We start from the raw sequence: 5,894 nt of genomic DNA on the forward strand, positions 1-5,894 counted from the left end.
ATTAATCTGTTGATGGGTACTTGGGCTGCTTCCAAATCTTGGCTATTGTAAATAATACTGCAAAGAACATAGGGATACATACATTATTTTGAATTAGTGTTTCAGACTTCTTCAGATATATTCCCAGAAGTGGAATCTCTGGGTCATAAGGCAGTTTCATTTTTAATTTTTTGAGTTAACTCCATACTGTTTCCCTTAGTGGCTGCACCAGTCTTCATTTCTACCAACAGTGCATAAGGGTTTCCTTTTCTCCACATGCTTGCCAGCACTTGTTGTCTGTTGGTTTATTGATGATAGCCATTCTGACAATGTGAGGTGATACCTCATTGTGGCTTTAAATTGCATCCCTCTGATAGTTAGTGATGTGAACATCTTTTCATATGTCTATTGGCCATCTATATATCCTCTTTGGAGAAGTGTCTATGTAGCTCCTTTGCCCATTTTTAATTTTTTTTTTTTGCTGTTGAGTTTTATAAGTGTTTTATAAATTTTGTATATCAACCCCTTATCTGATGTATCTTTGGTGAGTATGTTCTCCCACTCAGTCAGTCATCTTTTCATTTTGTTGTTTCCTTTGCTGTGCAGAATCCTTTTGTTTGATGTAGTCTCATTTGTTTATTTTTTTCTTTTGTTTCCCTTGGCTGAGGGGATGTAACAGAAAAAATATTGCTACAAGAAATATCCATAATTTTACTGCACATGTTTTCCTTTAGGATTTTTGTCATTTTGAGTCTAACATTTAAGTCTTTCATCCATTTTGAATTTATTTTTGTGTATGGTGTAAAAAACAGGTCATTTCATTTTTTTTGCATACATCTGTCCAATTTTCCCAACACTATTTATTGAATAGATTATCTTTATTCCATTTTATATTCTTGCTTCCTTTTTCAAATATTCGAAATATTTGAAAATATATTTGAAATATTTGAAAACATTATTCAAATATTATTAAAAATATATTCAAATATTTTCATTATTTGACCATAAAGTCATTGGTTTATTTCTGGGCTCTATTCTGCCCCATTGATCTATATGTCTGTTTTTAATGCCAGTACCATGCCGTTTTGATTACTATGGCCTTGTAGTATAGTTTGATACTAGGTAGCATGATTCCTCCAACTTTGTTTTTCTTTTTCCAGATTGCTGTGGCTACTTAGTGTCTTTTATGGTTCCATATAAATTTTCACAATATTTGTTCTAGTTCTGTGTAATATACCATTGGTATCTTAATAAGAATTTCATTGAATCTATAGATTGCTTTGGGTAGTATGAACATTTTAATGATGTTAATTCTTCCTATCCATGTACATGGTATATGCATCTACTTATTTGTATCTTCAGTAACTTTCTTCAGTATCTCATAATATTCTGAGTACAGGTCATTTATATCCTAGGTTAAATTTATTCCTAGGCAGTTTGTTTTTTGATGCAATTGAAACAGGATTGTTTTCTTAGTTTTCCTTCCTGATATTTCATTATTGGTGTATAAAACTGCATCCAATTTCTGGTATTTATTTTGTATCCTGCTACTTTACTGAATTCATTTATCAGTTCTAGCAGTTTTTTTTTTGGTGAAACCTTTAGGGTTCTCTATATACAGTATCATGTCACCTGCAAATATTAACAGTTTTACTTCTTCCTTTCCTATTTGGATGCCTTTTATTTCTTCTACTTATCTGATTACTGTGGGTGGGACTTCCAGTACTATGTTGAATACGAGTGGTGAAAAAGGACATCCCTGTCTCATTCCTATCTTAAGGGAAGTGCTTTCAGTTTTTACCCATGGAGTATGATGTTGTCTGTGGGTTTCTCATATATGACCTTAATTATTGGATTGGCCAAGAAGACCGTATGACTTTTTCCATAAAAATAAAAGACACATTTTTTCATTTTCATCTGTAACTATTGATTTGGATATTTTGAGTATGTCAGCTATCTCTCCTATGGTATAACATTGATTTTTCTCAGTTAATGTCTTGATTTGATTGCTGTCAACTTCAACTGGTCTATCCAACTTGTGGAGCATCATCCAGTGAGAAATCTCTAGCACAAAACTTCACAAATCACTTTTGACACTTTTAGTCAGTCACAGCACCTTCTCCATACACTACACAAACCTTTTTTTTTTTTTTTTGCGTTTCAGTGGCATCTTTACCTTTCTTGAAATAATAAAGGGTAATATGCTGAACATGTTGCTTATTTTCTTCCATCTTCAGTATTAAAATGGTTGCACAAAAATTCACCAATTTTGATAAGTTTTTAAAAAATGCACACTGATATCACATTTATCTCAATACAATCTAACAAAATTGTTTAAAATGAAGTTAAAGGCAACTAAGCTCTACTAGAGCCATCTTACAGAAAAAAACAAATGAACTTTTTGGCCAACCCAATATATTGAAGTATGTACCCTCTACTCCCACATAGCTGAGAGTTTTGTGTTTTTTTTTATCATAAATGCATGCTGGGTTTTATCAAATGCTTTCTCTGCATCTATTGATAGGATCATATGATTTTTATCCTTCATTTTGTTTATGTGGTATATCACACTTACTGATTTTAAGATATTAATCTTGCATCCTGGAATAAATCCCACTTGATCATGGTGTATGATCTTTTTAATGTATTGCTAGATCCAGTTTGCTAGTATTTTTGTTCATCAGAAATATTGGCCTATAATTTTCTTTCTTTGTAGTGTCTTTTTCTGGTTTTGGAATTAGAATAATGCTGGCCTTATAAAATGAGTTGGGAAGTCTTCCCTCCTCTTGACTTTTTGGAAATAGTTTGATAAGAAGAACTTGTTAAGTTGTTCTTTCAATGTTTGATAAACTTTACCTGTGAAGTTCTTGGGTCCAGGACTTTTGTTTGTTGGGAGTTTTTTATTATTCCTTCAATTTCATTACTTTTAATCAGTCTATTTAGATTTTCTTATTCTTCCTGATTCAGTTTTGGAAGGTTGTGTGTTTCTAGGGTTTTATCAATTTCTTCCAAATTGTCCATTTTTTTGCATATAATTGTTCTTATTATTTTCTTATACTCCTGTGTATTTCTTTAACATTTTTTAGACTCTGTGAAACTTAAATAATTTTCAGAAATTAGAGATTTAGGTTACAATCAATATATTTGAGATGTTTCTATAATTACAGGATTTTATTTCTACTTAAATGTCATATTTTCTTTAATAGTGAAAAATAAATAAAAGTTTAACATGAACAGCAAGAGTAGTCCCCCTTTTTATTTTTGCCCCACCTCTAACTTCTCCATTTCTCGCATGGTTAGAAATTTGGTAAATTGATGGAAGTTTTTTAAGGGTTTATATACTCCTATGATTAAGTTTTCTAAGTATTTATAGAATTTATAGTCCTTAAAGCATTAATAACCCAAAGACAAGGACTTGTTTTAAGATGATTTTTAAGTCACTGCCTTTTATGAAAGATTACCTAATCAATATTAGTTAATGAAGAGAGAGATTTTATGGTAGAGTAATACATAACTTTAATGTTCCTTTAGTGTTTGGCTTTGTAAATAAATATGAAAAGTGATCATCTCATAACATTTTTTTAAAATTCACTTCTTTCTCCAGAAAGTAGCAAAGTAAATAACACCATCAATTCTTTTCTAATCTTCATGAATAATTTCTCACTGGCCTTGGGTGAGAGGCTGTTTTCAAGGCCATACTATGGTATCTACAAGATACTGTTTAGACCTTGCAGTTTAGCACTTCTAAATAACAGAAGTGAAGAGAGCTTATATTTAATCTTTGGATAATTTCAGTGGTGGAGTTCAGAATGAAGCAGCTAGGGGGAAAAGTTCCTTTATTAGAAGCATAAAACCTACTGGCTGTATCTTGGCCAGTGTTCTCTTTTTTCCAGTAAGTTGTCTGCTATACAGAGGTGTATAACCCTAATGGCTTGTTGTATGCCATTAAAAGGTATTGTACACTCATAAAAGAATGACATTTTGATCAATGCTGTTAAAGGAATTACTGTCTTGACACAGAAAAGCTTTCCTGCTGCAAGTTTAAAAATATGCCTTTAAAAGCTTTTTATTGAATACCTTTGCATCCCTCAGAAATGTGCCATTTTGGCATGAGGTTACTCTGAAGTATTCCACATTGTAACTTAAATGCAAAACCTCCTATTTACCTTTAGAAGTGGCAGAGCCAAACAGGTATTCCCTACCAAATGGAGCTTAAAGACATGGTAGCATCTTAAACCACTGTATCTGATCTAAAAATAGAATTTTTGTAAAGGAAAAGCTGCAAACTAAATTATTCCTTTTTATTTTGTAAGGTATTGATTTATTCATGCTGTTTCGTTTAAACTTTGTGGTTTTAATTTCCCTTTGGATTTAGGAATCATGACTTTTCCACCCAGTTCAGAAATAGATCTTTTCTAATCACCTGGGAATTGATTCTCTTAAATGGTGAAATGTTGGATTTGGTTTTCTACCATTTCTTTGTCTTTTACTATATTTTTTATTAGGAGTTTATGAAAACCATGTCACAATAGACAGTCTTCCAAAGCTGATAGTTCCTTCTATACACAGTTGGTCTTTTACAGATTTTCTAATGTATCATTGTTATAATTTTAGCTTAATTCTTTTTCTTTTCCCTCCCCCAAGGGTTACGTTGCCTTATTGCTTACATTGCATATTCAAATGATTGTAATAACCCCCTTTTTAAAAAAAGTAAGGCACATAAAATGCCTTCTGTGCAAGTTCTGTATTATTTCCTGTTGGCTAATAAAAGTATTTCCACTATAGAACCAGAGCTATATAGAAAAGCACATGATGAATATTTTACATGCAGAGTATCTGAAACATTATTATATCTTACCTCATGGCACAATTAAACAGTCCCAAATCAAATGCCTGTATATGAGTAACAATATGACTGTTATTACTGCAAAAATGTTGATCAGCTTTGGGGACCCATATATGCTCTGTTGGGTCCCCAAATATTAATTGTATAAAGTCTAAAGGAAGAACAGCATCTACTGCATACATGCTATGTTTTGTTAAAGGTAAGAGTTGGCATTTTCAGTCTTTTTTCCATAAGTCATGTTGCTGTTTGTAAAAGGCCAGTGTTATACGATGCTGAAGAACATGGAGAGATACTGTTCATATGACACCTGAATCCAGCTGTCCTGATCCTTACCGTAACGTCTGAATATATCTGTCACCCTCTGCAAGATGGTGCAGCCCTGGATGAAGTTGTCAAAGGCGATCTGTCCCCATCCTTGTCTGTCAGACTTTCAAATGAGGATGTCCTGAAACTGGTCAGATAGCCTGTAGCCAAAACCTGAGAGTGCTCTCATGAGCTCATTCTTGCAAGTCACTTCTGAGTTATCTCTGTTGTAGGTGCGGAAGACATCCTACCAGTTCATGATGTATTTCAAACGCTTGTGAACTTGCTGAAGTTCACACCAGCCGTGTTCTCGCAGTCAAACATTGATATGATTGACCTGACAGTCATGGGATTAAACAGCCCAGGTGCCATTGGATAGTGCTTGCTGAAGCTCATTGTCGGATATTACACTGCTCCTGTCTTTATCAACCCTCTGGAAGACTGTCCACAGAAGCTCTGGTCTGGCATCCCCTCCCCACAGCTGGGTTGGAGCTGGCCTGGAGCTGGGCAGTAGGGGTAGACTGCCATGGGCCAAGCGATGTGGCTAGGCTGGGCATTGCTTGCAACATGAGATGCCTCACTTAGCTTTATTTCATACATTTTAAGCCTTTTGCTAACACCTAACCTCTGACTTTATCCCATATTTTTCAGACTTGTGAACTGAGCATTTTAAAGTTCAATACCTTAAAAACCACAATTTAAAAAAAAGTCACTACAGAATGATTATTTACGTAATAGATTTCATCTTTTGCACTTTTTGAATTTG

General features: G+C 33.6%; 1 pseudogene; it reads right to left on the reverse strand.

The window, feature by feature from the left end:
• Positions 1-5,052: 5,052 nt before the first annotated feature.
• On the reverse strand, positions 5,053-5,656 carry LOC114488433 (annotated as a pseudogene).
• Positions 5,657-5,894: the final 238 nt, after the last annotated feature.

The sequence above is a fragment of the Phyllostomus discolor genome, chromosome 12, assembly GCF_004126475.2.
Source record: "Phyllostomus discolor isolate MPI-MPIP mPhyDis1 chromosome 12, mPhyDis1.pri.v3, whole genome shotgun sequence".
Classification (NCBI taxonomy): domain Eukaryota; kingdom Metazoa; phylum Chordata; class Mammalia; order Chiroptera; family Phyllostomidae; genus Phyllostomus; species Phyllostomus discolor.